Raw genomic sequence first — 23,575 nt, forward strand, 5'->3', positions numbered from 1 at the left:
CCAGGCTTCAGCCACTACTTTTTCCATATACACGTCAGGAAATTATCCCATCTCAAAGACTTTTAAAAATGTGTAAAAGGACTTTGAAGATCACTTCGTTCTGGTACGCCAAATGGGGATTTTCTCTTGTGACAACTCTAATCCACCGAAACCCTGGATTTAGAGGGATTTGCAGGTGTCTGCCATGGGTGAGAAACGGGATGAGGGGATGCTTTTAAATAGACATCACAAATCTGTCAAAACAACTCTTTTTTAAAGGATAACCAGAGACAAATTGATATTTGCTAGCTGTCTGTTCTCACCAGAGACCACATAACACTAACTTTCTTTTTTTACTTTTTTTTTTTTTTTTTTTGCATGGGCAGGCACTGGGAATTGAACCCTGGTCTCCATCATGGCAGGCAAGAATTCTACCACTGAGCCATCATTGCTCCACACAGCACTAACTTTCTTTTACAAGGTAATTCTCTGCTACAATTTTGTTTTACTTAGGTCAGTCATCATTGAGGCTGCTGGATACGTGTAGGGTATTTGGATCCTTAGGCCGTAGCTTTGTACTAAAATTTTAGTCCAGATCAACACTTTTGGAGACAAAAAGCCTTGCCAGGTCTCTTTCTTTGAAGTGTCATTTGTTCCCAAACCAGATGGATTTCAGAGTGTACCTGTAATCAGCAGCATCTAGAAAAAGAGACAGAAAAAAGTAGATTTTGAAGTAGGTGCTTGGAAATCAGTTCAAAGGGTTTAGTAACTTGAGTATATCACCAATCGCCTTGTGAGTTCTCAAAAGCAGGTTGGAAATCTTAGAATCTTGTCTATTTTTGAATTTTTAAATTAAATGTGTTTGGTCAGCCAAGCACAACAGAAAAAATAATGTAAAATTTTGATTAGAATCTTAGCAATTCCTTTAAGGTGAATCTTTAATTTGAGTGGGACTAACACGTCAAATGGAATTAAGCAACATTAGCAGATAATGGTTTTGATCTGTTTCCAAGAAAAAACTGTAGCTGCAAATTTGTTACAGTACTAATGAGGTATTGCTGTAGCTAGCACAGTATTCAAAATAATGGAAAAAAAAAGCAGAACTAGGAATAGCAGTAGTGAAGGGGAGAAAAAGTAAGGAGACTAAGTAGGAGAGAAAGAAAGGAATAGAGAGGAAAGAAGAGAATAAAAAAGGTATAAGGGAGAGAAAAGGGGAGAAAAGAGGAGAAAGGGGAGGGAGAAAAGAAAAGAGAGAGGAATAAGGAAAGAAGGAAAAGGAGAAAGAAAATAGGAAACGCATTTGTTAGCCTCCATTCTCTCAACCCCACCCTCATAAACATTGTGCCATTTCCAAGGGGTGAGCAACTATTTTTCAGACTGAAGCTAATGCTTTCCCAGAAAATGTTTTCTTTGCTCCCTAAATTATTGATTGGGCTATTAAGAGTTTAAAATGAAACTTTAATTCATTGTTAGATCCTTCACACAGTGGGACCTTCTGGAACAAACTGATGAACTGAGGCATCACTATTCAACTAACGGGACCAATGGATGGGAGAGGGTGGACACACTGAGACCAGAAGTGAATAGGTGAGCCACAGTGGCCTCACCTCTGTAGGACCCCCTCTCTCAGGATCCGGCATCCTGGAGGCAGAGAGAGCAATGGGGGGCTGGGAATTGTTCTCCAGACTGTTCTTCCTGGGAAGAGTTGAAGTTGTTACTGTGCTGTGGTAGGGGTCTAGCTTACTTACCCGGCTCATCATACTCGACTCTGAGGCTGAGCAGTCAGGTAGGGCTTCAAGGTCCCAGAGCTGGGGTCAGCAACGGGCCCTTCCAGGCACAGAAACGTTCTGAGAGTCTGGAAGAGGCAGTGGTAGAGATGCCATAAAATCCCAGATTTACTTATTTTCTCTGGCTCTTAATGACACTAATCTTGGAAAAAGAAACTAATTTTCCTTCTCCTCAGTGTTCTCATCTCTAAAATGGAGATGAAGGTGAAAGAGTGAGGCTCAGTATGTGGAAAAAGGATATAATAAAGTAAATAAAATTTAAAAAGCTTAGTGTCTTATCTGGTACATGGTACACAAATATTCTGCCATTATTTTTAAAGTTACACTTGCTGCTGTTTCTATCATTGTCAGAGCCTGGAGGATACGAGCCTGGCTGGAGTGTTAACACATCACCACAGTCAGCTGTAATTCAAAGGTTCTTAGAAGGGATTCAAGGAGAGATGACAGTCTGGTCTTGGGAAAAAGGCAAAAACATGGAGACAAGAAGATTAACATGCAATAGCATGTTATAAATACTAGTACCTATCAGTTACTGCATATCTCTTTTATTATACTATTGTTTCCAGTTCTCACATTCATTCTATGAAAAAAAAAGATTATCATTTTCAAGCATTAAGTGATAAAGAAATGAAATCTCTGAGCATTTACACAGCAGGCAAAAGTCCAGTCTTCATTTCAATCATACCATTCCATTATACCCATGTGTCATGTGAATATTTGCTGGTCCAGTGGGTTCTGATCTGTTTTCTACTACTTTCCTTAATATTTGGTAACAGCTAGGACTTTTGGCCCCAGAGAAACACCCAAAGGTCTGCTCCTTACCCATATCTGCTAATCTTTCTTCTCTCATCTCCTCTTTATTTCCTGGCTCCTGTCTTATTTTGGTGGTGGATCCTACTGTACCTCTGATTTTATTGTGAACAACATATTTGAATTAGAATTTTTCTGTTATTGTGAGTAACAAGCCAACCCCACACAACATCATTTTATATTTCTCATAGTCTATGTGTAGGCTGGGCTGGGCTTGGATACATGTGGCTCTGTTCCATGTGTCTGTCACCTTGTCAGGAATTATCAAGTGAACCCAGGCATATTCTTGGCATGGCATTAGGTCCAAGGGAGAAAGTGGAGGCACACAGGATTTCTTAAGACCCAAATTCAGCATACCTTACTCCCATCTCATTTTGTTGGTCAAAGCAAATTGCATGTCCGAGTCCAGGGTCAAGAAGTAGGCAAGAACTCTAAGGAATTATATGGCAAAGGACTTGGAGAGAGGGAGGCTTGGGGAATTTGGGACATTGATGCAACTTATCACAGAAATATATCAACCAAGCAAACATTTTGAGACCTATTGTTGCCTGGTGGTTTCTGTTCCTCCATCTGACTATGACTTGTAGCTTAGCTCTCTTTAGAGTCCTGGCAATGATGGAAATCAGATGTCTCCCTCAGTGGTGGTTGATACTGAGTGTTACTTTTTCTTCTCTTTCTGGCTTCCTCTTTCCAGTGAAAATATAAGTTCTAGTTAAGGACTAGCATCTTTAAATTCTTGCATCATCTAGCATGGCACAGTTTTAAAGTAGCTGAGGTTTTTGTCTTTGAATTCCCAGTCTTCCTTGAGGTATTCCACTTCCTGCAGTAAATTTATGGACAATACAAGCAGGTACTGTGTTATAGCTGTTATAAACACACCTTTGGTATTCTTGTATTTTAATTGGTATTATACTCCTGTAATTGTGAATCTCCTGTAGGGTCCTGCCAAAGGCTCCAAACATCATCTCTATTTGCCACTGACACTTCCAGCACTATTGGATCTGCTGAATCATATGGTCCAAGTGGCAGAGCAGCTTGTACAGCAGCGTGGACCTGTCACAGAGCCTCCTCTTGTTCACTCGATAAATGGGTGGGAGTAGCACACCCAAATGAGTAATATGTTGTCACCAAAATCCAGAGACCAACTAGGCATTTCACCTCTTTTTTGGTCATTAAGAGGGGCCAGATGCAGCAACTTATCCTTCACCTTAGGAGGGATATCTCGACATACCCCACACCACTGGACACCTAGAAATTTCAGTGAGGTGTAAGGTCCCTGTATTTTTGTTGGATTTATCTCCCATCCTCTGACATGCAAATGCCTTACCAGTAAGTCTAAAGTAATTGCTACTTCTTGCTCAGTAGGTCCAATCAACATGATATCATCAATATAATGGACAGTGTGATGTCTTGTGGGAGGGAGAAACAATCAAGGTCCCTGTGGGCAAGATTATGACATAGTGCTGGAGAGTTGATATACCCCTGAGTAGGACAGTGAAAGTATATTGCTGACCTTGCCAGCTGAAAGCAAACTGTTTCTGGTGGTCCTTACTAACAGCTATTGAGTAAAAAGCATTTTCCAGATCAATAGCTGCATACTAGGTACCAGGGGATGTATTGATTTGCTCAAGCAATGATACTGGAACAGCAGCTACAATTGGAGTTACCACCCTATTGAGCTTACAATAATCCACCATCATCCTCCAAATAGGAGAGTTGAATGTGAATGTGGTGGGAATCACTACCCCTGCATCCTTCAAATCCTTCAAGAGTGGCAGTAATCTCTGCAATCCCTCCAGGAATCTGGTATTGCTTCTGATTTACAATTTTGCTAAGTAGGGGCAGTTCTAGTGGTTTCCACTTGGCCTTTCCCACCATAATAGCCCTCACTCCACAAGTTAGAGAGCCAATATGGGGATTCTGCCAGTTGTTCAGTATGTCCATTCCAATTGCACATTCTGGAACTGGGGAAATAACTACAGAATGGGCCCAGGGGCCCACTGGACCCACTGTGAGATGGATCTGAGCTAAAACTCCATCAGTCACCTGGCCTCCATAAGCCCCCACTCTGACTGGTGGGCCAGAGTGACATTTTGGGTTCCCTGGAATTAATGTCATTTCTGAACCAGTGTCTAATAATCTCTGAAATATCTGATCATTTCCTTTTCCACAATGCACAATTACGCTGGTAAAAGGCCATTGGTCTCCTTAGGGAAGGCTTGGAGGAAGATTAACAGTATAAATTTGTGGCAGTGTAACAGGGTTCTCCCCCAAAAGGGACTTGGCCTCCCCTTAATTCAAGGGGCTCTGGGTCTGTAAACTCTCTCAAGTCTGGAAATTGATTAAGGGGCTGTGACTCTGTGTTTTTGTAATTCAGGTTAGACTTCTGTCCAGTTGACCTAGAACTCTTTTGCTTATATAGCTCAAACAAGAATTTAGTAGACTGCCTGTCTATTGTATTTTGTGGTACCCCATGATTTACTAGCCAATGCCACAAATCTCTGCGAGTCGGATTATTTTGACTCCTGCTTTGAGTTTGCTATTGTAATAGCCACATCCATCCTGTCTTTGGCAGTTAATTGCTGCTACCTGGCTTCTGCCAATTCGGGATCTGGTCATCCCCATTGTGTTAAAGGATTCCAGCTCAGTGACAGCAGTTCCCACAGTAATATCTGACCTACTGAGCAGTGCAACTACAGAGCTCTTCAGGGATGATGGTGCTAGTCTCACAAATTTATTTCTCACTGTTCTGGTAAAAGTTGCATCCTCTGGATATTCCTGGGATGTAAGAGTAGGCTTTGCATGATAAATCCACTCTAACATTCCAATCTCTCTAAGCCTGTGGATCCCTTCATCTGCATCTGGATCCCTGCATTATAACCAGGGCAGTTCTGGCATTTCAACCTCAGGTAATGTCGGCCACCTTTTGATTCATGTTTCAACTAACCATCCAAGCAAACTGTTAATGCCTTTTCTAACCCCTCAAGCTATAACATTGAATGCAGAATCTCTGCTTTTGGGCCCATACCAATAAATTCAGCCTGATCCAACCTTATATTCCTCCACCATTATCCCACACCCTTAAAATCCATTGCCACACACGTTCCCCAGATTTCTGTCTATATAAATTGGAAAACTAACTAAAAACTAATTGGGTGGCTAACTCCTCAAGGGAGGCTGGAGGTGGGGCAGCTATGTCCTCAAGGCAGTCTATTACAGGGTTATATAGAGAAGACTCAGCATGACCTAGGGTTTCAACCTTGGCTGCAGCATCATTATCAATCCATATGTTGCCATCCATTTATCAATCAATACCCTCACTTTAACGGCAGACACCATACAACATTGAGATTTCAGTTTACATTGTAAAGTTGCTACTCTAACAATAAGATTCTGAGTTTGATATTCAGAGATCTCATGTCCATGGCTACAGGAAATAAGATTTTCCCTTCAGGACACTCATAGAAACTTCTACATCTGTCAGAAGGCGCTTAAGCTTCTTGTTTGAAGCCTTAAGCCCATCCCTTTCACTCATTAATGTGTTCAATTTATCTAACAACAACCAGCCAACATCTCTATATCTCCTATTTCCACAAAACTCTGTAAAGGTTTCAAAAACATTATCCCCCAGAGGTTGGTTTCATACAAGTAAAACATTAGAAGAATAGAATGGTGATATTGTGACTATCTCTTTTGCCAACTCACTCCATAGATTGACAGTGTTATTCTGATTATGGGAATCAGAGTCCTTAGTGCCTTTGAGTCCAATCAGAGTAGAAAACCATTCATAAAAACCCATTTTTAATATTCTATTTCTTAAGAACCACTCCTGGTACCAAGTTGTATTAGTTAGGGTTCTCTAGAGAAACAGAATCAACAGGAAATATTCATAAATATAAATTTATAAAAGTGTCTCATGTAACCATGGGAACATAGAGTCCAAAATCTGTAGGGCAGGCTGTGAAGCTGATGATTCCAATGGAGGACTGGACAAACTCCACAGGAGAGGCTCACAGGCCGAAGCAGGAAGAGAATCTGTCTTGTCTGAATCCTTCTTAAAAGGTTTCCAGTGATTAGATTAAGCATCACTCATTAAATAAGACACTCCCCTTGGCTGATTATAAATGGAATCAGCTGTGGATGTAGCTGATGATCATGATTTAATTCTATGAAATGTCCTCATAGCAGAAGACAGGACAGCACTTGCCCAAACAGACAAACAGGTACCACCACCTGGCCAACTTGACACATGAACCTGACCATGACACAAAATTACATGACTTATCTATTGGGAAGAGTTAGTGTCATTTAAATCAATGATAACCTGGCCTCCAGAGCCATGTGTGATCTAACCTTTTATTTGCATCTTGCCCTCTTCTACTCATTTTCTGATGACATTCTAATCACACAAGCCTTTTTTTAGCCCCTCAAAAATATCAAACTGCTTAATGCTGCAGATCTTCAAACCTTCCTGTTCCTTCCTCGTGGAATGCTCTTTCCCCAGCTGTCCACCCTTCACTTGGTCAATTTCCTGTAAAGCCTTCAGGACTCAGCTGATTCCTACCTTATTTAAGAAGCTGTCCTGGTCTCACAGTTGTGATTGGCCAATCTGTCATCCTCTTTCTTATCACTCTATATTTTTCTTCCTAAAACTTCTCGCATTTCTAGTGAGTGAATGAATCATGATATAGATTTTGTTTTATATCTTCTTCCTTCCCCAGACTCTTAGTTTCTTGAGGGTAAGGACCATTTCAGTATCATATCCCTTGTACCCTAAACCATCAGTCCCTAGTGTCTGGTCCAGAGTAGCATTTAGCATTTACTATTTGTTGAGTGAATGAATGAAACTTGGTGGTGATATAGATACTCAAAACTGGAACAGACTCTAAAACCCAGCTCCCATCTGATGACTGCTACAGTAGCTTGTTCTTGAGGCTATAAATACCATTTTTTTCTGGCAGTTTTCTCTGTCAAACTAATATTTGTCACTTGATGAATCTTATCTATTTATTCTATGTCCTGTCCCTACGGTCTTCATTTGGCAATATTTAAAACATTTTGGATATTTGAAAACAATGTAACTCTAAGCACCTTCATTGAATACTTACTGGGTTGCATACTTTAGCAATATTATTTCATTTAATTTTCAGCATAACTCCCAATGGGTTGCTCTTATTATCCCCATTTTATATATAAGAACACCGAGGGTTAGAGAGTCTAAAACTTAAGAGCATGGAGTTGTCAAGTGGCAGAACCAGCTTTTCAATTCAGGTAACTTAATCTGTGCAACCAAGAATCTTGTGTAGTTAGAGGACCAATATAGATAATATATTCAACAAATCTAAAGGACAACAGAACTTAACACCATGGGTAGCTGTTATTTTCTTCCTTTTTGACCTTTATGCTCTTTTGAAGAGTGATGCAAAACGTCTTTGTCCATACTTCCTTGGTGTTGATGATCTTTGATCTCATTCCACATTTACCTAATGGCCAACCTCATGTGGAGGGCTGTGTATTTAACTAGATCACCCATCCCTGCATGATACATGCAACACCCTCAACCTTGATAATGGCAATAACCAGAGTTTCTCATTCTGACTTTGTTCACTCCATTTACCATCTATTCCTATGCTTTTTAGTACTTGACCTCTGGTCTTACCCAAATGTCCTCACTCCATGCTCACTCCCTCCTAACTATAATACCTCCTTGACACTACCATATCACTCATACCTGCTACTGTGTCTACCTCATGCAGTACTGGGGAGCAACCTAAAAACATTTCTGTATCAGGTTGTTACATTGAGTTGCTGTACCAGAAAATTCAAAATCTTAGTAGCTTACCCAGCAAAGATTTATTTCTAACTCAAGTTAAATGTTTCTAATGGGTTAATAGGCAGGATACTTATCAGTTTTTTTAGGGACCCCCATCTTAAATATGGCCTGTTGTGACACAAGACAAAAAAGGACCTCTGACATCTGTCACCAATAATTGAATTCTTGGCCTGAAAGTGATAATAGTCACATGGCCCCACCCAATCACAAGGGAGCCAAGGAGTGCAATCCTGCCATGTACACAGACATTGGAAACCAAGAAATATTTGGTTCTATTTGATGACATAGTCCACAAGACCATCGTCTGTCCTAGGAATAATTTTATTGCATTAAATGGAAAGTTGTTCAATATAGTTCAAGTAAAATGGAAATTTATTACAAAAAAAAAGCAACAAGAGATTTTAATGGAATCCAAGAGTTGAAGTGCAATAGACCTTCATGAAATATGGTCATGGTCATTAGGAATTGGGAGGCTTCCAATGATTAGGCAGCTCTTCATTCATTCCCCTTCTCTTTGGAAAAAAATGGACTCCCATCTCTGATTCCTTGCACATTTGATCTATTTTCCTTTTTAATCACTGCCAGCTACCTTTCTTAGCTTATTTCTCAGAACAATGGCCTTAAAATTGAGTACTCCAAAAAGGCAGGCTGAACTGTTTTTTTAAAAAATTCTTTTATTGAGATATTTTCATGTGCCGTACATTCCATCCATAGTATACAATCGGTGACTCCCAGTATCAACACATAGTTGTATATTCATTATCATGATCACTTTTAGAATATTTGCATCACTCCAGAAAAAGAAATAAAAAGCAAAAGGAAGAAAAACATACTTCCCATACCCCTTAGCCCTCCCTTTCATTGACCACAAGAATTGTGGTCCACCCAATTTTTTTTAACTCCTTATCCCCCACATTATTTATTTATATTTTTGTCCTTATTTTTTTACTCATCTATCCATCCCCTGGACAAATGAAGCATCAGACATCATTTTCATAATCATGCAGTCATACTGTAAAAGGTATATAGTTATACAATCTTACTCAAGAGTCAAGTCTACTAGAATACAGTTCAACAGTCCCAGGTATTTCCTTCTAGCCACTCCAATACACCATAAACTAAAAAAGGAATATTCATTAATGCATAAGAATAACCTCCAGGACAATCTCTTAACTCTGTTTGAAATCTCTCAGCCACTGAAATTTAATTTTGTCCCATTTCTCTCTTCTCCCTTTTAGATCAAGAAGTCTTTCTTAATCCCATGATGACAGGTCCCAGTTTATCCCTGGGAGTCATTTCCCATGTTACCAGGGAGATTTACACTCCTGGGAATCATGTCACATGTAGCAGCATAGGGCAGTGAGTTAGTTCATCTGCCAAGTTGGCTTAGAGAGAGAGGCCACATCTGAGCAGCAAAAGAGGTTGTCTCAGGGTGGCTCTTAGGCATAATTATAAGTAGGTTTAGCCTCTCCTTTGTAGAAATAAGCTTCATAGGGTAAGGCCCAAGATCAAGGGCTCAGCCTTTTGAATTGGTTGTACCCCTGCTTGTAAGAATATCAGGAATTCCCAGGTTGGAAAGTTTAATATTTCCTCCTTTTTCCCCAGTCCCTTGGGAACTTTGCAAATGCATATTTGTTCTTACCTGGATTACTCTGGAATGTATTAAGGTATCACACTAACCTGTAAAAACCAACAAGATCTCACTCCTTATTCAAGATTCCATGTAATTATGGTGTTCGAATAAACTGATCATCCAAGTCAAATTAGATCCATGTCTTCACTACCACCATCTACATGAGAACATTTCCTTTCCTTCTGCAAAGAATCCCATACCACTCCCCCATATCTCCTGTTTATTGACATTTGGTTTTGGCATATTGCCCTTGTTACCTTTAATAGAAGCATATTACAATGCTACTGTTAAGCTTGCATTGATTGCATTTTTTTCCTGTTTACCATCCTATTTTTAACACCTTGTAATGTTGACATTCCATGATCTCCCTCACGTAAAAATATTCTTATGTTTGTGCACTTAATCACCATCATTGTCTACTCTAGGCATTTCTAAGTTATACCATCTCAATCTTTATCTTCTATCTTTCCTTCTGGTGTCATACATGTCCCCAACCCTTTTCCTGCAACCATATTCACATTCAGCTTCATTAAGTATATTTTATATTAATGTGCTACCATCAGATAGTTTTGTGCTATCTTTTCTGAATCTTTACCATCAGTTCTGTGGTACCTTCTATACTCTTTCAGTATCAAATGTCCAATCTCTACCCTCTTTCAATCTACTGGCAACCTGTATTATTAACTTTAACTCTCAAAGTTCACTCATTAATGTTAGTTCTTTTAGTGATACCATACAGTATTTTTCCTTTTATTTCTGACTAATTTCACTCAGCATAATGTCCTCAAGTTTCATTCACATTGTTATATGGTCATGACTTTATTCTGTTGTACAGCTGTGTAATATTCCATTGTATGTCTATATCACAACTTGTTGAGCTACTTGTCTGTTGATGGACAAATCTGGGCTGTTTCCATCTCTTGGCTATCATGAATAATTCCGCTATAAACATTGGTGTGCAAATGTCCGTTTGAGTCCTTGCCTTCAATTCCTCTGAATATATACCTAGTAATGGGGTTGCTGGGACATATAGCAATTCTATAGTTAGGTTCCTGAGGAACCACCAAACTGCCTTCCAGAGTGGTTGCACCATTCTACATCCTCACCAATAGTGAATCGGTGTGCTTCTTTCTCCACAGTCTATCCATCACTTGTCATTTTCTGTTTTTTTGAAAATGGCCATTCTGGTGGATATGAGTTCATATCCCATTGTGGTTTTGATTTGCGTTTTCCTAATAGCCAATGAGGTTGAGCATCTTTTCATATGTCTTTTAGCTGTTAGGATTTCCTTTTCTGAAAAATATCTGTTCATGTCTTTTGTCCATTTTTTAAATTGGGTTGTTTGTCTTTATGAGGTTAAGTTGTAGAATCCCTATATATTCTGGACATTAAACCCTTGTCTGATATGTGGTTTCCAAATATTGTCTCACATTTTGTATGCTGCCTTTTTACTTTCCTGACAAAGTTCTCTGAAGTACAAAAGTGTTTAATTTTGAGGAGATCCCATTTATCTCTTTCATTTTATGTTGCTCATGTTTTGGGTGTAAGTTCTGGGAAACCACCTCACATCACAAGATCTATATTTCCCTACATTTAGCAGCCTCAGCTCTTAAGTTTACTTTATATTATGGGTTCAGGGCCTGCAGCTAGCTAACTCAGAATCTTTGTCTTCCAGATTCTCAATATGCCATCAACGGAGAATCTGATTGGCCTATCTTAGATCAGTATCCTGCCATAATCCAATTAATAATGAACATTGGCAAGGTAAAGGTAAAGTCAGATGGTAGTAAGAAACCCCGCCTTCAGGGAACACACATGAGGAATTGATAGGCAGCTTTATCATATTAGCCTTTTTTACTACCAGTTTAAATGACCAATGATAAAGTTCCTGAGAAAAGGAATTAGACATCTTCCCAAGTAGAGTGGGACATCAGGAAAACCCCACTCTATATATTGAAACTAACTAACTAACTAAATAAGTTAATAAATCAATAAAATAATTAGTAAAACAATTATTTAAATAAATTAAATAACGATTGAGTCCCTATTATATAGAGGATGTACTTGATGTTTGGTATTGTCAAATGAATCTGCCCTCAAGTTGCTTAAAATCAGGTATTGACAGTTTTTTTGTTGATTGAGATTTTATGATCAGGTTTCCAAGTCCAACAAATCACAGACATCTGGGGATGGAAGGGAGAGAACTGAATTTTATAGAATAGCCACTACATGCCAAGAACCACATGCTGGGCCCTCTACAAACACTTTCTCATAAATCCTTGTGTTACACCAATGAAGATGAACATCATTATTACAATTTAAAGAGGAGAAACTTGAACTTAAGCAACTGTCCAAAGCCCTACAGCTAGTGAATGATAGAATCAAGACTTAAACTTTGATCTTTTAGATTCTAAAGTCTGTTTTTCCCTACATAAGACTATCTTCACGATTGAGACAGTGGCTTTGGCCAAAGTTAGATAAATTGAGCAGGCTTTTGATTTTGTTCCTTCTCTTTTGGGCTTGTAGCACTGCTTCTATGATTTATCTTATACATGATTTCATATGCTAACTTGCTTCTCACAGTCAATAAATAACTGGGTGTTTTTTTTAAATTTGGGTTCCTTGTTAACTATTATGGAATGTTCAAATCCAAGTAAAGCTTCATGATAAGATGAGGAGACAAAATGAGTTTGAGTTGATGATTAAAGTTGGAAACAATGATTTCTAACACTGACATAGTTGTAAATAAACTCTTATCAGAAATTCAGTTAACAATTGACCAAGTTGTCCCTCTACCTATACCTCTTTCATGAGGAAGCTGGCCCTCTGGAAGAATGTAAGACTTGCTCACATGGTTTTCATCTAAGAGTTGATCATTGTCCTTTCCATTTCTAAGGCTTATCCAACAGTTTATTAAATGATGCCCAAGGGCCTCAGACAGCTGTCTCCTTTTAGGAGTTCCCATCTCATTCCTGGGGAAATTACTTAAACCCTGGTGGAATACTGCAAACTCTAAAAGCTTCTCAACTTGCTCTGCTCTAAAAGGTTTTCACTATTAATCAATAAATCAAAGAGAGGCACAGTGAGATGGTGGAAAAAGCCTAGAACAAGTCAAACCTAGGTTTGAGTTCTGGCTTCTCTGTTTAGTAGCTATGTAGCTATGTAGATGTGGTAAATTACTTAACCTCTTTTATTGTCAGTTTCCAGATCTTGAAAAAAGAGGGTAACAGAATCTACCTCGGAGGCATGTAGGTATTAAGTGAGGTAAAGCATGTAGAAAATACTGTATGTGACAATGCATTTATAATGTATTTATACAGGTCTCACATATATGGCTCTGTAGGCTATGTACTGCATGACTCTAGGGGGTCCCATTCACACTGTGATCAGAGCACTGTACAGTCAAAAACCTGTATAACCATGTGGAGTTACCTTACTGAAGCACCTAGTACACTGCCCAGGGCAAAAAGGTTTTCAATAGCAGGCAGTCCATTATCATTCTTCAGTGGGATTTTCATACTGGGTGCTCTTTTTTGCCTTCTTTTTGTATTATTAACTCTATTGGGTTACTTACCTAACTTTAGTTTTATCTTCACCCCCAGCTGAGCATGCTTCTTCAGTAACTGTTATGGCTTGAATTATGTATCCCCAAAAGATATGTTGAAGTTCAAATCCTTAGTACCTAAAAAAAATGTGAGCTTATTTAGAAATAGGGTTATTTCAAATAGAATTTAGCAAAGTAAAATGAGGTCATAATGGAGAAGGGTCCATAATCCAATAGGACTAATGTACTTACAAGAGGAAAGAGAGGGCCTAGAGAGAGAGAGAGAGATGGTAGCCATGTGACTATGGAGGCAGAGATTTAAATATGCCACAAACCAAGGGATGCCAAGGATTGTCAGCTACTGTCCAAAGGCAGGAGAGAGCCATGAGAACAGATTCTTCTTTACAGACTTCAGAGGGAGAATGACCCTGCAAATGCCTTGATTTTAACTTCTGCCCTTTAGAACTGTAAAGCAATAAATTTCTGTTGTTCAAAGCCATCCAGTTTGCTGTACTTTGTCACCGCAGCCCAGAGGAAACTAAGACAATAACTCACCTCTATTTTGGACACCAACGTATAGACAAGTTTTGACCTGGATTCTTGGGGTATATTTTCCCAGCAATCATCTAGCACTTAGCTTTTCCATTTGCCTAGGAGGTGGAATCAGAGGTACGGAATGGAAAAAACATGAGCTCGGTTTGAGAGACAGAGAAGCTCCTTGTGGGCTTCAGAGGTTGCTTTGGGGAGACTTGAACTTGAAAATTGTGGTGATCTTGAACATCCATTTCTCAAACACAGAGCACAAAATCACTTGAAAGCAATGATGAAAAAGTTCAAAGATCAACAGAATTCCATGAGTATGGAATTTGGCACTTCTTTAGAGAATATCTGTGGGAAGCACAATTTATAATTAAATTGTCAAGCATTAATACATATTATTGAAGTTGAACTTGAGGTGTAACCAAATCTCTTTGTTAGCTGGAAAGGAAGTATTTTGTGAACCTTGGGCTGGATTGAGTTTTGAATAATGTGGTACCTCACCTACATTTTTATCATGCTGATTTGTACTCACATTGTAAAACATTGCCTTACCAAAACTGGTACTTGTGCTATTTGCTCCACTTCTTCAGGAGTGAATCAGAGGAAAGAAAAGGAAGAAAAGTGGGAAATTAATGCCCATTTGGGAATGATAAGAGGGCTGGAATTTTAAGCTTTTATAAATTAGTGAATAGTTTTGAAATACGTTTTTGTATGTTAAATGATGAAGTTCAAGAGAAGGGGAATGGGTTGTAGATGAAGGCTAAGGGATGAAGCATGGAACAGTTAATAATTGTGAGGTCTGCTCTGTGCTAAGCTCTTAGTATATTTGTTTAGTCTTCATGGCATTTACGTGAGTCTAGGATCAATTGTTCCCATTCAACAGGAAGAACCAGGCTCAGAAAGGATAATTATATTGACCAACACTACACTTTCAGTAGTGGCAGAGCTTGGATTATAATCTCTCTCTATATAGAGATTTCATATATCTATATCTGTATCTATATCTATATCTATATCTATATCTATATCTATATCTATATCTATATCTATATCTATATCTATATCTATATCTATATCTATATCTATATCTATATCTATATATCTACTTAGCCCATGCCAAGTCTCATTCTTTTAGACTAGGGGTCGGTAAACTTTTTCTCTCAAGAGCTTTAGTAAATATTTCAGGCTTCTGCTGATACTACTCCATGTGCTCATGTAGTGCAAAAAGGGTCATAGTCAATATGTAAACAAACGAATATTACTGTGTTCCAGTAATACTTTATTTACAAAAACAATCAATAGACAGGACTTGGTTCATAGGCTGTAGTTTATCAACCCTGATTTTAGACCATATAGCTCAAGAAAAAAAAAGAAAGCAAAATAGAAAGGAGTTACGTTGAAGGTAAAATTGTGGAGATGGAAATTTTGTTTTGAAAAGGGTGTCATTGAATATATGTAGTTTTCCTCAAATACTGAAGGGAACACCATTTCATATATGTTGCTTTTATGACTGTATCAGTTGTATAACTTTGTCAGACTCTGGAAGGTAACTAAGCTCTTCTTTAAAAAAATACATGCAGAGTTTTCAAGTGTTCCATCTTAGTTAACCCCAAAAGGCTGGAATGGGGAATTCCCCAACACATGCACCTGCAATGATCATTCTGAATTTGGGTGGCTGGTGTCTTTTCTATTTGTCATTGATGAAATTTTAATGTAATTTTCACACTTAAAAATATCATCAGGTTGTTGGAATATTTATAATCTCATTGAACTTGGCAGAAAAAAAATCCTTTTTAAGGTAAAACTATAATACTATCTTCTCTACTGATCACATCACAAAAGATACATCTCTAAAAGAAATTTCTTTGCAATTTGTCTATTTGCTTATTTTTAAATGGTATACAGACAGAGACCTGGAGACTCCAAACATGAAGCTACCTGAATAATGCTGAAAAATTATTTTTTTCCAAAAATCAATAAAAGCACTTTAAAAGATGAGAGGAACAACTTGTTAACTCTCATTAAATGCCATAGAAAATCACCACCTTATTCTCTTCTCATAGAAAAGGATGGGACACCTGGTAATTGGAAAATGGCTAATGTAATAACTAAACCAAAGAGTGTAGCTGAGCAATATTACAGATCTGAAACCAATTTTCAATAGAGTTCAGGTTAAGTGGCTTAATATTCTGGTTTAGGAATGCTTTTGCAGTGGTTCAGATGAGAGATGATGAAGTACAAATCAAGGTGGTAACTACAAGGGTCGCAAGAAAGGGATGTGCATAAAAATTTTGAATATAGAATTGACAAAGTGTGGTATATTAGTTAAAGGTTATTGCTGTTGATGATGATGATAATGATGAAAAAGAAGGAAAATATGATTTTGGTGGCAGGTGACATAAACTACTGAGTTAAAACAGAAATTGGGGGTTATTAGAAGGATTCTGAGGTAGCTTGCATAATTGAAGAAAGGACTGAACAATTACATCTTGGGAAGGAAGATATAAGAGAAGTTCTCGGGAGCTCCATATTGAGTCTTCACACATTTTCTCTCTAGGGTGTTGTCAATAGAGTTGTTTACTTATGCTTCAGTTTGCTAAACCCACTGGAATGCAATATACCAGAAATGGATTGGCTTTTAAAAAGGGGATTCATTAACTTACAAGTTACAATTCTAAGGCCATGAAAATGTCCAAATTAAGGCACCAGCCAGAGGATACCTTCTTGGAGGAAAGGTAGTGGCATCCAGGACACTTCTGTCAGCTGTGAAGGCACATGGCTGGCATCTGAGAATCTTGCTCCTGGTTTGTTGCTTTGAGCTTCTGATTTTAGTGGCTTTCTTTCCAAGCATCTGTGGCCCCTCATTTAGCTTCTCTGGGGCAAACTCTGAATTTCGTTTCTTAGCTTCCCTTGGCTCTCTACAGGTTCTGGCTCTTTCTGTGAGTCCTCACTTAGCACCTGTGGTATTTCTGCCTAGCTTCTCTTAGCCATGAGGAAGTTCTCTTAAAGAATTCTTATAAATGGATAAGACCCACCTTGATTGGGTGGGGTCATATATCTATAAAAATGATTCAATTAAAAGGCCTAATCTTTTTTTTCTTTAATTTCAAAGTACAGCACCACAATTAGTTGTAGAGCATATTTCAGAGTTTGATATGGGTTACAATTTCACAATTTTAGGTTTTACTTCTAGCTGATCTAAAATACTGGAAACTAAAAGACATCAATTTACTGATTCAGCAATCATATTCATTCGTTGACTCCTCTTTTCTTTATATAACTCCACCATCAACTTTGATCTTTTCATCCCTCTCTTTAAGGGTGTTTGGACTATGGTGACTCTAAATTTTTCATTTTGGAAGGGTCTGTCACTAATATGGGGTAAGGGGGATAGAGCTATCTGATTTTCAGGAGAATCTAGGCTAGGTTTCAGGACTTATCTGGACCAGGGGCCCATCTGGAGGTTGTAGGTTTCTGAAAAGTTACTCTAGTGCATGGAGCCCTGTGGAATTTTATATACTGCCCTAGGTATTCTTTAGGATTGGCTGGAATGGTCCTGGTTGGGGGTTGGCAGGTTATGATAGGTAGCAAGGTCTACCTGAAGCTTGCATAAGAACAACCCCCAGAGTAGTCTTTCAATTCTATTAGGCTCTCTCTGCCACTGATACTTTATTAATTACACTTCTTTTCTGCCTTTTGGTCAGGATGGAATTGTTGATCCCATGGTACTAGGTCTGGATTCATCCCTGGGAGTCATCTCCCATGTCACCAGGGAGACTTTCACCCCGTATGTCACACCTAGAGACAGAGGCCACATCTAAGCAACAAAAGAGGTCCTCCAGAAGTAACACTTAGGCATGCCTAAAGGTAGTCTAATTTTCTCCACTACCTACAAAAGTTTCATAAGAGTAAGCCTCATGATCTAGGGCATGGGCTATTGATTTGGGTGTCCCTAAAGGTTGACACAGTATCAGGGGATTCCCTGATGGTAAGCGTCAATAATTCTATATTCTTTCTCCTATCCTGCAGTGAACTTTGCCAATACTTTTTGATTCTCTGCTTAATATAATCTAGGATGTATCCAGGTATTACAATAATCTATACAGGATTAAAAGACCCTTTATTATTTTGTGTTCCTGTGTTTCAGTTGTTCAAATGAGCTATACAAATAGGTTGAATTTGATTATGCACTACAGAAAATTTTAGTTCCAGACCAAATAAACCTTTTTTCCATTGGCCTCAAAAAGTATCTGTGATTCTAAAATGTAGACACTGTCTTCCTTATCCCTGTGTTCTGAATTATTTTAACCCCAACCTGTTCAGCTTCATTCTTATCTCTAAATATCAGGTTATATATATAAAACAGCCTCTCAAAATCCAGAAATAATAATCACCATTCCAGACATAACATGTCTGCTCTAAAAGTTTACAATCCAGGCCCCTGTTTTCTTACAAGCATTTTCTAAAAGTGACCATACCATTCTTGTTCTTTTGTCTCTGGCTTATTTTGTCTCACCAACTGTCCCACATTTTTATTCACATCGTTGCATGCCCCATGACTTTGTTCCTTTTTGTAGTGGCACAACTTCTGTTCACAAGTGTACACCATTGTTCTTCTCCATCAGCCACCTGCATTCATCGGGCATCATGTGGAGGGCTCAAAGTCCACAGTCCATCAACATTCTCAATTTTAGGTAATTTCATTGTTCCCAAGAGAAAGAAAGCCCATAAACACACCCTCGCCAAATAGGAAATCTAAACCTCTTCTTAACTCTTGTCCCTCCCCACATCATTTACTCTGCTGTTGCTGTGGTAATGCTGATGGTTTCCTTTTGAACATAGCTCATAGCACACAATAGCAGTTTTCTGCCTATACTCTGGACTTAAACACTTTTTGTACAAGTATCATATTTTTGAAGTAATTATTGTGAGAACTAATTCACATTTTGTAGAGTTAATCAGTGGGACAAATAGGTCTATTCAACCCCTTTCAATTTTGTTCATCTTCAATATGGTAATATTGCTTGTAGAGCCACTAGAGAACCACCTTCACTCCCATCTATTCCCTTATATTGGAGTTCAACCTCATTAGCTAACAGTTCACCCATCTTTAGCTTCTATGTACCTCTGAGTCCACAATATTCTGTATTATAATTCTCTGATTATACCTTTATGCTGGTCATTAAAGTGGAATCATACAGCACCTATCCCTTTGTGTCTGGCTAACTTCACTCAGCATTATGTCCTCATGGCTCATCCATCTTATCATGTGCTTCAGGACGTGATTTTGTCTTTCTGCTGCATAATATTCCATCATGTGTATATACCACAGTTTATTGACCCACTCATCTGTTGATGGGCATTTGGTTTGTTTCCATCTTTTGGTGATTGTGAATAATGATGCTATGAACATTGGTGTGCAAATGTCCATTTGTGTGGTTGCTTTCAGCTCCTCTGTGTATATGCAAAGTAATGCTATTGCTGGGTCTTAGGGCAACTCGATATTTAGTTTCCTAAGGAACCACCAAACTGTCTTCCATAGTGGCTGCACCATTATACATTCCCACCAGCAGTGCATAAGTGTCCCAGTTTCTCCACATGCTCTCCAACATTTATGGTTCCCTGTTTGTTTAATAGCAGCCATTCTTATAGGTGTGAGGGGGTAGCTCATCGTAGTCTTGATCTGTGTTTCCCTTATAGCCAAGGAAAATGAGCATCTCTTCATGTGCTTTTGAGCCATCTATATTTGCTCTTCAGAAAGATGCCTATTCAAATCTCTAGCTCATTTTATAATTGGATTGTTTGATCTTTTGTTCCTGAGTTGTATGATTTCTTTCTATATACAGGAAATCAAAACTTTGTCAGATATGTGACTCCCAAATATTTTCTCCCATTGAGTTGGCTGCCTCTTCACCTTTTGACAAAGTTTTTTGAAGTACAGAAACATTTGATTTTGAGGAGTTCCCATTTATCTATTTTTTTCTTTTGTTGCTTATGCTTTGAGTGTAAAGTTTAGGAAGCTACCTCCTGTAGGTCCTGAAGATGTTCCCCTACATTTCCTTCTAGAAGATTTCTGGTGCTAGTTATTATATTTAGGTGTTTAATCCACTTTGAGATAATTTTTGTTTAGGGTGTAAGATAGAGGTCTTCTTTCATTCTTTTGGCTATTGATATCTAGTTTTTCCATGCTCAATATTTGAGAAGACTATTTTGTCCCAGTTCGGATGTTTTGGGGTTCTTGTCAAAAATCAGTTGACCATAGATTTGGTAGTCTATTTCGGAAATTTCAATTTGATTCCATTGGGTAATGCTACTCTATTTGTGCCAGTACCATGCTGTTTTGATGATTATGGCTTTATAAGAGGTTTTAAAATCAGGGGGTATTAATCCTCCCACTGTGTTCTCCTTTTTCAGAAAGCTTTTAGCTATTTAGATCTCTTTCCCTTCTGGATGAATTTGGTAGTTAACTTTTCCAGATCTTCAAATTAGGTTGTTGGAATTTTGATTGGCACTGTGTTGAATCTGTAGATCAATTTGGGGAGAATTGACATCTTAACTATATTTAGCCTTCCTATTCATGGGCAATGTCTCTCTACCTATTTAGATCTCCTTTGATTTATTTTAGAAATGTTATGTAGTTTTCTGTGTACAAGTCCTTTATGTCCCTAGTTAGGTTCATTCCTAATTACTTGATTCTTTTAGTTGCTTTAGAATGGAATCCTTTCCTTAACTGACTCCTCAGCTAGCTCATTGCTTGTGTATAGAAATGTTACTGATTTTTATACATTGATTTTATATCCTGCCACCTTGCTGAATTTGTTTATTAGTTTAAGTAACTTTGCTATAGATTTCTCAGGATCTTCTAAGTATAGTATCATATCATTTGCAAATAATGAGAGTTTCACTTCTTCCTTTCCAGATTGTATACCTTTTATTTCTTTGTCCTGCCTGATTACTCTAGCTAGAACTTCTAGCACAATGTTGAACAATAGTGGTGACATTGGGCATCTTTGTCTTGTACTTGATCTTAGGGGGAAAGTTTTTAGCCTCTCTCCATTGAGTATGCCAATAGATGCTGGTTATCAGCTTTTCATATATTCCCTTTATCATATTGAGGTAGTTACCTTTGATTACTATCTTTTGGAGTGTTTTTATCAGAAAAGGATGCTGAATTTTGTCGAATGCTTTTTCAGCATCAATCAAAATGATCATGTGATTTTCCCTTTCAATTTGTTAATGTGCTGTATTATGTTAATTGATTTTCTTGTGTTGAACCATTCTTGCATTCCTGATATAAATCCCACTTGTTCATGGTGTATAATTCTTATTGAAGTCTCCTACTATTATTGTTGAAACATCTATCACTCCCTTCAGTTTTGCCAATGTCTTTCTCAAGTACTTTGGAGCTCCTTGACTGGGAGCATAAACATTTATGATTGTTGTATCTTCTTGGTGAATTGACCCTTTAATAAGTATTTAGTGTCCTTCTTTGTGTCTTATGATATCTTTACATTTAAAGTCTATTTTATCTGATATTAGTATAGCTACCCGTGCATTTTTTTGGTTACAACTTTTGTGGAAAATATTTTTCCGTCTTTTCACTTTCAATCTATTTGCATCCTTGTGTCTAAGATGAGTCTCTTGTAAGGAGCATATAGCTGGATTATGTTTCTTAATCCATCCTGCCAATCTGTATCTTTTCATTGGCAAGTTTAGTCCATTAACATTCAAAGTTATTACTGAAAATACATTTTTTATTCCGCCATCTTATCTTTTTTATTTTATTTGTCAGATCTATATATTCTTTCCCCTCTTTCTCTTTGTTATTGTTTAAATTACTCTTAGTGGTACTCTTCAATTCTGTGCCCTCCTCTAGATATCCCTCTCCTGTCTTTTTTTTTTCAGCTGGCAGAATTCCTTTCAGTTGGTTTCCTGTTGATAAATTCTTTCAAGACTTCTTTGTCTGTGAAAACTTTAATCTCTCCCTCAATTTTTTAATTCTATTTTTAGCATAAGACCTGGGATAGAATAGGAAGAGTGAGCCAGGAGCAGCTGATACAGTTGATGGTGAGAAGGAGAAGGTCTCTCACAGGTTGGAGGAGGTATCGAACAAGAGGCCTGTGTGCAGCACGAGTGAAGTGCTCACACAGGACTTGCTACCTAGCATTTATACCTTGCCCGAAACCCCCGAAAAGAATCCTGGGTTGACCATCACCATGAGTAAAGGACATGACAGCAGCAAGAAGAGAAAAGAGGAGACGAAGAAGAAAGGACAGCACAAGCAGCACAGGGGGAAAGACATGAAGGGAGCCCTGGAAGTCTTGGTCTGGAAAGGAAAAGAAGCAAGTCCAGAGAGCAAAGGAGAGTCAAGTCTGTCAATTCACATCGCAAATGAGGGAGGGGTGCACCACTCCTGGAAGTACTGCAATACCAGGTCAATGTGTGGAGTGGATGGAGCAAGCTCCTATTCCATCTCCCTGCTCCAAAAATTCCATGTAATATATTGTCCTCGGATAGAGGACGTATCAGATATTAAACTGATAAGAACAGATACTACACTTGATTTTAGCCAAAAGGCTGAAAAGTGATCTCTCCCTCAATTTTGAAGGACATTTTGGCTGGGTACAGAATTCTTGGCTGGAAGTCTTTCTCTTTCAGGATCTTGAATATATCATACCACTGTCTTCTCGCCTCCAGGGTGCTAGTTGAGTAGACTGAACTCAGTCTTATTTGGTTTCCCTTGTATGTAGTAGAATGTTTTTCTCTTGCCACTTTCAGGATTTTCTGCTTCTCTTTAACATTTGACAGACTGGTTAGTATGTGCCTTGGGGAAGGCTTATTTGGATTTATTCTGTTTGGCTTCTTTGACTTGTATGTTTATGTCTTTTATGAGGGTTGGAAAGTTTTCCCCCATTATATATTCAACTATGCTTCCCAGCCCTTTACTCCTCTCTTTTCCTTCTGGAACACCAATGATTCTTATATTTGTGCGCTTTGTTTTGTCTATCATTTCCCTGAGTTCCAATTCATTTTTTTCCATCTTTTTTGCTATTTGCTGTTTTGAACCTTCAAAGTCAATTATCCTGTCCTCCATATCACTTATTCTTTCTTCTGTCTCTTCAAATATGGTATTGTGTGTCTCTGGTATGTTTTTTATTTGATCAACAGAATCTTTAATCTCTGTGATATCGCTATTTTTCTATTTATTCTTTAAAAATTCCTCTTTTTGCTCCCCTACTATCTTCTTGATCTCCTTTATGTCATTTGCTATCCCACTTATTTTATTAAGTTGAGTTGTATGAACATCTTTGATTAGTTGTTCCAACGTCTGTGTCTCTTCTGGTCTTTTAATTTGGTCATTAGGCAGGGCTATATCTTTCTGCATTGTAATATGCTTAGAGATCTTCTCTTGTCTTCATGGCATGTAAATATCTTGATTGATTTACTTT

At 38.2% G+C, this 23,575-nt stretch overlaps 1 long non-coding RNA gene and 1 other non-coding gene across 2 annotated transcripts; both read right to left on the reverse strand.

Annotated features, from left to right (window-relative positions):
- Positions 1-361: 361 nt before the first annotated feature.
- Positions 362-13,762, reverse strand: LOC143663496 (uncharacterized). The gene is made up of 3 exons (XR_013165965.1): positions 13,617-13,762; positions 1,728-1,834; positions 362-678 (listed from the first exon to the last, which is right to left on the reverse strand). It is a non-coding gene; the product is annotated as an uncharacterized LOC143663496 (long non-coding RNA).
- An 8,761-nt stretch (positions 13,763-22,523) lies between these two features.
- LOC143663776 (U2 spliceosomal RNA) lies at positions 22,524-22,715 on the reverse strand. The gene has a single exon (XR_013166160.1). It is a non-coding gene; the product is annotated as a U2 spliceosomal RNA (small nuclear RNA).
- Between the last annotated feature and the right edge of the window lie 860 nt (positions 22,716-23,575).

Source organism: Tamandua tetradactyla, chromosome 19 (assembly GCF_023851605.1).
Source record: "Tamandua tetradactyla isolate mTamTet1 chromosome 19, mTamTet1.pri, whole genome shotgun sequence".
NCBI classification, from domain to species: Eukaryota; Metazoa; Chordata; class Mammalia; order Pilosa; family Myrmecophagidae; genus Tamandua; species Tamandua tetradactyla.